The sequence below is a fragment of the Ailuropoda melanoleuca genome, chromosome 1 (genome assembly GCF_002007445.2).
Source record: "Ailuropoda melanoleuca isolate Jingjing chromosome 1, ASM200744v2, whole genome shotgun sequence".
Classification (NCBI taxonomy): domain Eukaryota; kingdom Metazoa; phylum Chordata; class Mammalia; order Carnivora; family Ursidae; genus Ailuropoda; species Ailuropoda melanoleuca.
In genome coordinates, this window is record NC_048218.1 from 176,122,552 (window position 1) to 176,132,459 (window position 9,908).

The 9,908-nt window shown below is 38.3% G+C and overlaps 1 protein-coding gene across 2 annotated transcripts in view; it reads left to right on the top strand.

The window, feature by feature from the left end:
• Positions 1–9,908, top strand: part of ZNF277 (zinc finger protein 277) — a 102,933-nt gene that overhangs the window by 7,893 nt on the left and 85,132 nt on the right. The window lies entirely within an intron of this gene.

Here is a 9,908-nt window from a genome sequence, read left to right on the forward strand (position 1 = left end):
TGAGATAATTCACTTACATTACCATCCTTTCAACTGCATCTTTCAAATATCATTAAAATAAAGAGAAGGTAGGTTTACAGCTAGGGAGCCCAGTTATACATGTCCTAGAGTCTTGTAGACAGAAAACAAGTATATCTTGATATTCCCTTAAGAATTCGTTGCACGTGTGAGTGTATCAAGGTAGAAAATTTGTGGAGAACCACTGCAATAGGTAACTTCTGGGGTCTCTTATTCCAAGAGAGTATGGCTGGATCAGTAGGACACATCCCACCTCATTGTGTCCCCTCTCCTTTCCATTTTTTAAATAAACTGTGTGAGTCTGAAAGAGTTATTAATAGAACTGAGACTTAGTTCTGAAATTTTTATTAAGTATTACAATGTGCAAGCTTCTGCATTCTCAATACTATAGAATACAAAGGTGAAAACAAGATAGGTCTTGCCATCAAGGATCTTACAGCCTGATAGGGAAGATACAAGTAGTATGTAAATAACTATATTACAAGGTAGAAATGTTAAGGACTATCAGAGTGATTAAGATGGAGTTGAATAAGAGATTAAGACCACCAGGTTATGCTTTGCCTTGAAGTTGAATAAGATTTGGACAGGCAGAAATAAGGAAAAGCATTTATTACATGCCTGGGCAAAGGGAAGGAACAATAGAAAAACTAAGGGCATATTCGGAAGATAACAAGTCAATTCATTTTGCCTGGAGAAAATAGTAGGTAAATGGGAGCAGTGAAAAGAAGTTTGAAAAAGTAAGTTGAAACTAGATCATTTACTCTCAAATGTTAGACCCCAGCTCTGCAGACTTAAAGGAAGGGAATGACAAGATCATAGTTTAACCAAGTAACAGTGTTCTGAAGAGCAAAGAGTGAGTCAGGAAGCCTGGGTATTTGCCAAAGCAGGAGATAATGAAGACCCAGCCTAGAATTTAATAGTATGCCTTTGTTAATGAAGTCAGGTGATTGCTCAGTCCTGTAAAGAAATTCTGAGATCAGAAAAATAATGCTGGGACACAGCAGGTGACATATGAAGATTCTCCCTTTGTTAGGTTGAGCGTCTGCTTGGGCCCTATCATGAGGAAGGCCCAGAGACAGCAGGCAGAAATGCCACAAAGATGATAAAACAGATGTCAATTAAGTATAAACAGGTCTGGAACTGTGCTCAAATCCAAATACAAGGAAAGATGGGAATTTTTAGCCAAGGAGCAGGTTGGGGGCGGGGATTGGGGGGACAGGTAATTACTAAGAGGAAATCTGGCTAAACAGACTTGACAAGATTCTTGATAAAGGCAGACCAGGGTGAGGTATCAGATAATAAGATACCACCTGGAGGACGGTAGAGGATGAGGAACCTCTTCAGATACGGAGGATGGGAGATTCTCTCTGAACTGACTTAGCAGGATTCTTTCAAAAACTGGGCTGGTGAGGCCTAATCAAGAAAAGGAATCAGAGGAGCCTTCAGGAAACCATAGTTTCCTAGAGAGAATCTTTGTCAGTAGCAGGAACACAATCACAAATAAACTGGACTTCAGGGACAGGTCTCAAGCCATTAAAAGACCTAAGAGAAACAAGTTAAGAGGAACATGGATTCTGGGTGAGGCATCAAATCAGACAGCTTACAGAAGCAGGGCAACGGGTTGAGGACTCAGTTACTGGAAAGGTGTACAAGCTGAGACTTGGCTCCAAGCTATTAGTCACATGCCCAATGACTAGCATCCTGGACCCAGATGGAGGTGAGGCCAAGACTGGGTTGATGTAGAGCCACTGGCTTGAGGTGGTCCCCTGCTGGAGCAGAGCCAAATTGCTGGTGGGTTTAGGGACCCCTACCATGCTGATTGGCAGTATTGGCAGAGGCCTAGCTCCAGGCAACTCATTACAGTTGCCCATATGGCCACTGAACTCTTAACCCTGAGCTCATTAATCCTGAATAATCAGCCAGTTGTAATACAATTCTCAAGTATAAGGTAATAACACCCTTTCTTTCTCATGACCCTTAGACTACATGGAATTTGATGCCTCAGTGAAAGATTCCTGTTCTTGATCTTTTTCCTTATGAAACATCTTAGAGTTTATTGACAGAACAGATTATGATGTTAATAATTTCCCCCCTGTTAATGTGATATTTTTATGTATCAGTAGTTATAGTTGTTTCTAAAAATAGAGCACAAGACTGTTTTCCTTTTATTACATGAAACTCCAAGTACATCCAACCATATAAATTTACGCATTCTTTTTTTTTTTTTAAGATTTTTATTTATTTATTTATTTGACAGAGACAGCGAGAAAGGGAACATAAGCAGGGGGAGTGGGAGAGGAAGAAGCAGGCTCCCAGTGGGGGAGCCTGATGCGGGCTCAATCCCAGAACACTGGGATCATGCCCTGAGCCGAAGGCAGACGCTTAAAGGCAGATGCTTAACGACTGAGCCACCCGGGCACCCCGTAAATTTACACATTCTTAGAGCCTAAATGAATTAAACTTTTAGGTAATGGACTGAAAAAAATTTATGTTTTGCTGTCATGCTTTTGAGAGATATTCATAGAAAATTGTGTTCTCATTGTTTTCATTGTCTATGTGATCAAAGTAGGTAGGGCTAATGTAAATTTAGTATGCTGTTTATGTTTTTAGGGACAATATTCCAGGACTCCATAGAATCATAAGACAAAAGTATTATAATACCTTTTTACACAAAGAATTTCATGATCAGGTAAATTTGCAGTTACTGACTTAAACTTATAGCTTCCTTACTTCAGGAATTTAGTATGCTAATTTGTATGACCAGGAGATAAATATTATACTGCAGTTTCCCAAATATTTGACCACACTATCTTTTTCTCAGCTAGCACACATTAACATTTCATGGGATGCTAGTGTTCCATGGATTTTGATTTGTGAAATGCTAGTCAGGGTCATTTTCCTCTTAAGCAGATCATATTTATTAGGAGCTTAGACATCCCAAAGAGTTCATCTGTAAACATGTTCAAGATCATTCACGCTGTGTCTATAGCAATAACCATTGTCATTCATTTTTATGGCTTTCCTATTTTACTTCAAGTCCTTAGTGGGGGAAAAATAAGCATGGAGTAGTAGGTAAAGGGTAGAAACAAAAAGCATAAGTATTTGTTCTGCCTCAGGGAGATGTAATGTCCTCTGAGGAGCATTTCCCCCCATTATATCCAGAACACCAGAGTTCTTTAGAAAATGTCCATGGTAGTGATGAAATAAATAAAACCCAGCCCCTGAGCACAATATGAGAACTCTTCAAATCAATGTCTTTTGTTTCTTTATTTTAGTATCCCTTTCTTAGAGCATTTGAATTAAGATCTGAATATTGAACAATAAAAAAGGAAAGTGTTCCTAAGTAACCAATTTCTGACCTACTGTTCCTGGGCACTCAAGCCTGTGCTTCTTATTAAGTCCAGGTAACCATAGCTATTTAATGCATTATTTAAGGTTATAAAAGTTTAATTCCCATTCCTCTATCAACTTTCATTGACTTGAGGAATGTAGGTTGGTTGCAATTTTTTTTTTAATTGCCTGTGTGTGGCATCATTGTCAGAAATGTCAGAGTTTCTGAATTACTGTTTATTAATGAAATGATGAATCCAGGCAGCTCTTTGATGTAAAATCCACAACTAGTATGATGTAGAGGAATTTTTTAGTGAAAGGTTTTTTAAAACAGCTTAGAAATGATTCATTGGACCATTGTTATTCACTTCTAGTTCTCAGTATTCAGAGCCAACTGGCAAATCTCCATTTCTTCAGGATTTTCACTTAAAATGTGATTTCAGAGTAAACCAATTTAGGCAAGCAGTGTATAAGTGAAAGAATTGGATTGTTCTCTTTATATTTCACCTTTTTTCTAAAGGTTCATGTTTGTTGATATCCCTTGTGATAATATATTAATCAGATTCTGAATTCATCTTATATATGGATAGTTATCAAAGGTTATTATCATCTTATTAATATTAGCTGATCTTTGGACCCTGCTGTGAAAGTCACACATACTTGTAGAAACTCAAACACATTTTCATACACTTATGGGCAACATTTTTTTAAGTTATATCCTGCATAAGTTACACTTTATAAATATCATAACCCTCATTATAAATTAAACCTCCTTTCTCTTTCTGTCATACTCGTATTTAAAATCTTAAATGTCACTTTTTATGTGAAGCCATTCTTGAACCATAGATTGAATTAGCTACACACTTCTTTGTAGCCTTAATCATATAGTTGTCTAGGAGAATCCCATTACCTGCTTGTAGAGATAGAAATTTTAATTCAAATAGTTCAACTGATTTATACTATATGAGTTTCCAAAGGCCACCTATAACAAATTACCACAAACTGGTGGCTTAGAACAACAGAAATTTATTTTGTCACAGTTCTGAAGGCCAGAAGGGTGAAATCAAGATGTCAGCAGGGCTACATTCCCTCTGAAGCCTCTAAAGGAGAATCTGGTAGCATCAGTCATTCCTTGGCTTTTGGCAGCATAACGCCAATTTCTTTTCTTTTTTTTTTTTTTTAGATTTTATTTATTTAACAGAGAGAGACAGCCAGCGAGAGAGGGAACACAAGCAGGGGGAGTAGGAGAGGAAGAAGCAGGCTCCTAGCAGAGAAGCCTGATGCGGGGCTCGATCCCAGAACGCCGGGATCATGCCCTGAGCCGAAGGCAGACGCTTAACAACTGCATCACCCAGGCGCCCCACGCGAATTTCTGCTTCTGTCTTCATGTAGTCTTCTTTCCTATGTCTTTTTGTCTTCTCCTTTTCTGTCTCTTGTAAAGACTTCAGTCATTGCATTTAGAGCTCACCCTAATCCAGGATGATCTCATCTCAAGATATTTACCCAAATTATATCTGCAGAGACCCTTATTCCATATAAGGACACATCTGAGGTTCCAGGTGAATATCTCTCTTGAGTCACCATTCAATCCACTATACATATTGAGGATACTACCTTTTTTCCAGATTACCTTCTTCTTGACCTAGCCAAGGAGTGTGTGCACAAGCGAGTGCTTGTTTTCATGTAAATTGGGGAGGGAAGGGGTTCTCTCTCTCTCTCCCTCCCCCCCCTCGCATGAGCACGCACTAACTTTTAATGATTTTTAACTGTAATCCCAGATGCCTCAGATTCCAAAGAGCCCACTGGGGTTGATGGGACAACCAGGACAGATGGCTCCTTGGCCTCACCCCACCCTCTTTAACCAAGGAGGCCTAGCTTTTATAGGTTTTCTACATTGGGATTTTGTGTAAGATAATTTGGAAAATAGATCCACCCCTTAAAAAAATCTTTGAGAAATACTGCTAGTATACTAAATCATTTGCCACTCAACAAAATATTGCTGCTCGTACTTTTAGTTTTACATGTATATGTTTTGTCTCATAAATTATACTCAGAGCTCCTTAAAAGTAGCTTATCTGGGGCGCCTGGGTGGCACAGTGGTTAAGCATCTGCCTTCAGCTCAGAGCCTGATCCCGGCGTTATGGGATCGAGCCCCACATCAGGCTCCTCCGCTATGAGCCTGCTTCTTCCTCTCCCACTCCCTCTGCTTGTGTTCCCTCTCTCGCTGGCTGTCTCTCTGTCACATAAATAAATAAAATCTTTAAAAAAAAATCATTAAAGTTAGGACATAAATGCGGTCTCTGACAAGGAGAGGAAATCTCTGAGTAGGAATTCCTTCCAAGTTAGTGTTAAAAAGAACATAGACAATATGAGGGATAGTGAGAAATAAAGTTGGATAAGAAAAGTGGATAGACAGGGTATCTGGGTGGCTCGGTTGGTTGAGTGTCCAACTCTTGGTTTCTGCTCGGTTTGTGATCTCTTAGGTGGTGGGATTGAGCCCCATGACCAGCTCCACACTGGGCAGGGAGTCTTCCCGAGATTCTCTCCCTCTGCCCCTGCCCCCACTCATGCATGTATGCACATGCACACTCGTGCGTGAGCTCTCTCTCTCAAATTTTTTTTTTTAAACCTCATTACAAAAAGTGGATGGACATAAAGTATAAGCTAGAAAAGCAGGCAGAAAAGTTGAGGTATGTTGAGAAAGAAAACAGGGAGATAGAGGGTTTTAGTTTTAGGAACTGATGTGATGAAAGACTTGAAGAAAGGAGACTGGGAGCAGGTTCAAGATGGTTTAGATGAAGAACTGATGTTTATTTCAGGTCTCCTTTCCTCTCTGGCTCTTTTTAGTTACATTTTTTTAAGAGACTAAGAGCAGGCCATCCACCTACCTTCACCCTTTCTCAGTCCCCAGAGCTGTGTGTCCCATCTCCATATTGAGCAGAACTGGATCCAAGTGGGCAAAATGCTCCTTTCTGCATAGCCACTAGTCTTGGGGTCATCATGCCTAACTGTACTTGATAAAAACCCCTAATGCGATTTCCTTCTCCTCCTTTTTAAAAGATTTTGTTTTTATAAAATAGTAATAATAGGGGCGCCTAGGTGGTGCAGTCGTTAAGCATCTGCCCTTGGCTCTGGGCGTGATCCCAGTGCTCTGGGATTGAGCCCCACATCAGGCTCCTCCACTAGGAGCCTACTTCTTCCTCTCCCACTCCCCGTTTGTGTTCCCTCTCTCGCTGGCTGTCTCTATCTCTGTCAAATAAATAAAATCTTTAAAAAAAAAAGAAAATTAAAAATATATATAATAATAATGAAAGATTTTGTTTTTGCCTCTCTCCCTGAATTGCAGAGGAATTACGCATCCACTAAGGATGATGTGATCTATATGTGGCTACATCTCATTGTTGAAGGAGAATTTATACCTTAATGTAAATGCCAGAAAATGGGCAATATGACTTGACTTTACTTTCTCAGAAATATTTGTTGTTGTTTTACTTCATCAATTCCTCTCTTTTCATTTTCTTGTGTACTGATGATTCCTCCAGTTGGTACCCATAGCAACACTGGATCATGCTAATGAAACTGCAACATCTTAAGAGCTCCCACAGAGCATCTCTGTTAAAATAGCCATGAAACACAGTTACATTTATTATTTTCTTTCCTTAAAAGGAATTGATACTTTGAAATCTTTCTCATGATCAAGACTTAACCTCCTAAACTGTCTGACCAGAATTGCAATCTAATTTAGAGAAGCTTTTTTTTGAAGTATGATAAACCGTAATTGGGATAACACCTTCTTCCTTGCATTCATACCCCCTTGTTGGTGTACGACAGTGGTTCTCAAAATATGGTTGCCCGGCTCCATCAGCATCACATGGGAACTTGTTAGAAATACAAATTCACATGCCACCCCAGACCTACTGAATCAGAAGCTTAGGATGGAGCTCAGTACTCTGTCTTAACAAGTCCTCCAAGTAATTTGGATGTACACTGAAGCTTTGGGAACCACTGGTATATGGGGTGAACAATACTGTGGTAGGCAGCAACATCACATCCAGTTTGTGATGGATTCTGCCAACGTGATTAGAAATATTAGCTGAATACCAATTTGTGTTAAGATAAAATATGGCGGTGGACAGTGTCTGATTACAGCCAATGAAAAGAAGTATTTCCTAGTCCTTATTTATCCATTATAAACAAGCATAAGAAAAAGCTAATTGCCATTAAGTATGATAATAGGTAATGAATGACTCAGACTATAAAAGCGTGTGGTTTTTTCCCCTGGGTTTTTTTTGTTGTTGTTATTGTTTCTTATGTTTTGATATGTGGATGATGACAGGTATCCCCCTTTTTGAAAGCAGTATTTTAAAGAGTGCTTTTTCTGCTTGTAGTAATCCATCCTTTATATCCCATAATGCGTCAAATGCAGGCAGTAAAAGCAAGAATCTTTTAGAGGCCATAACTTAGAGAACAAAAAACAGGAAGTAGATGTAATAGAGAATTGCAAAAAGGACAAGTTTACTTTGTCATGTAAAGTTGTAAGAGATAGGTAGGCCCCAGAACTCAGAGATCCAGGCAGAAATTTGAGCTGGAAAGGCAGGGTGAAAGTTAAGGTATTTAAAGTTGCTGCTTACTGCAAAAACTGAGCTATCTGTATACCCGGATGTTGGAACAGAACCTAAGGAGTTAGACTTGTTGATAGTCGGGTCCAGTTTGAAAGCCAAGCTATGAGACATAGTATAAAAACAAAAACAGCCAAAAAGGATTCAGAAATCAGGATAAGTAAGCTTCATCTGGTTAGGAATCCAGAGGTCTCTCAGTCTAGGGAAACAACAGCAACAGAGTGATTCTTACCACTCACCTGATAAGCACCTGGCATTTGCTGCTGTTGATCATCACCTAATTCAGACCCCCCTGTCTTCCACCAGAAACATTGCTGTTGCTTCCTTATTGCATCAGATCTCTGAATATCAGTAATATTCATAGTTCCCTGAATATGCTGTCTCTGCCCTTCTGCCATATTTCTCCTTGAAGTGTTCATGGTCTCACTGCTGTTCCAACTGGGTTTGCTTCTGCCATATAGTACTCATATTTGCCCTTAAAGTCTTAATTCAGATAACTCCTAGACTTTGATTGGCAGACTTAAATGCCCTCCATACCCTAGATTTTCCTTACTCCTTGCACATAACATTATTTATAACAAATTCCATAATTGCTTGTGTTTCTACTTGTGCTTTGGGAACAGGATCCATGTCTTCATCTCTTTAGTCTTCTCTCCTAGCTTGGTGCCTAGCATATTGTAGATTTTCAATAAATATGTTGGAACGAAGGGAGAGGTTTACATATTGTATGCATGACAAACAAATTATGGATTTTCTGAAACCTGATTGGAAATTTTTTGTTCCATTCTCTCAGCTGTAGTAACTTCAGCTATTGCTATAACCCAAAATTATCTCCTTAATGTCTTATATGCAGAAATAACAAAAATCCTTTAAACGAAGTTACCATGTGCCAGGGATCTGGAAAGAGGAAGACTATATCTCTGCCCTTGAGAAAGGATATGTTAGCCATTTTAGAAAATCTCCAGGGAACTCCATTAATGAAGTATTAAGCTAGGGATAGGATAGAGTGTTTTTGTGCTTGTTTGAGATATTTAATTACCGTAATTCTTGGACCAGATTGTTCAGACCTTATAAAAAAATCTTCTTTCTTTGTATTTCCACACTCATCCAAAATTCAAAGTACTAGGAAAATGTAAATAGAATTGGGAAATTTTTTTAAATTCTACATTCTTTCCATGGGGTGATGGATTATAATGTGCTTTAATTTATCTTGCAACATCTCAGGAAACAATACAGTATTTTGTATAAGGAGTTTACCAGGTTTCTGAGGATTATTCTGTTGAGGAGTTATTTTTCAAAGGGGTTACGTAAGTCGCTGAGTGCAAACATCATGTCTTGATGACTATCAACATAATCAGCACATATTTTTACCTACTGATTCTATATCAAATAATCCTAAATTGCTTTACTTTGTTTTTTGTTTTCATGGTATTCTTTTGCTTCTAATAGTATTCCCTCTTATGTCCATGTCACCTTGCAATTGTATTTGTACTTTTTGTGAGATTCTTTTATTCTTTCCTTCCTGATATTAACCATCTGTATTAATGAGATAATAAACTAGGTTTATTGTTAATGAATTGATTCATTCAACTGCTAGATTTAATTAGAAAGACATTTAACATGCCAGCAGATGTTCTGATTTTGTTTCATTATCCCCAAATATAATAAAATAAATGAATTTTTATATTTTTGCATGAATTAAACTAAATTAAGTTTTGTTACTCTACCATGTATTGTAAAAGGCTAACTGATAGAGTTTTGTCTTCATTGTATTCCAAATTTCAGAAGGAAATTCAGTTTTCTTGTTGAAACACTCACCTAACTCTAACTGGCTCAAGAATAAAGTCTAGGAATAAAGAATATCATGTTCCTCAAATTTATAGAAGGAAACTAAGCCACAGATGCATCCCAGTTTGTTTTTTTTTTACTTTTATAGGGAAT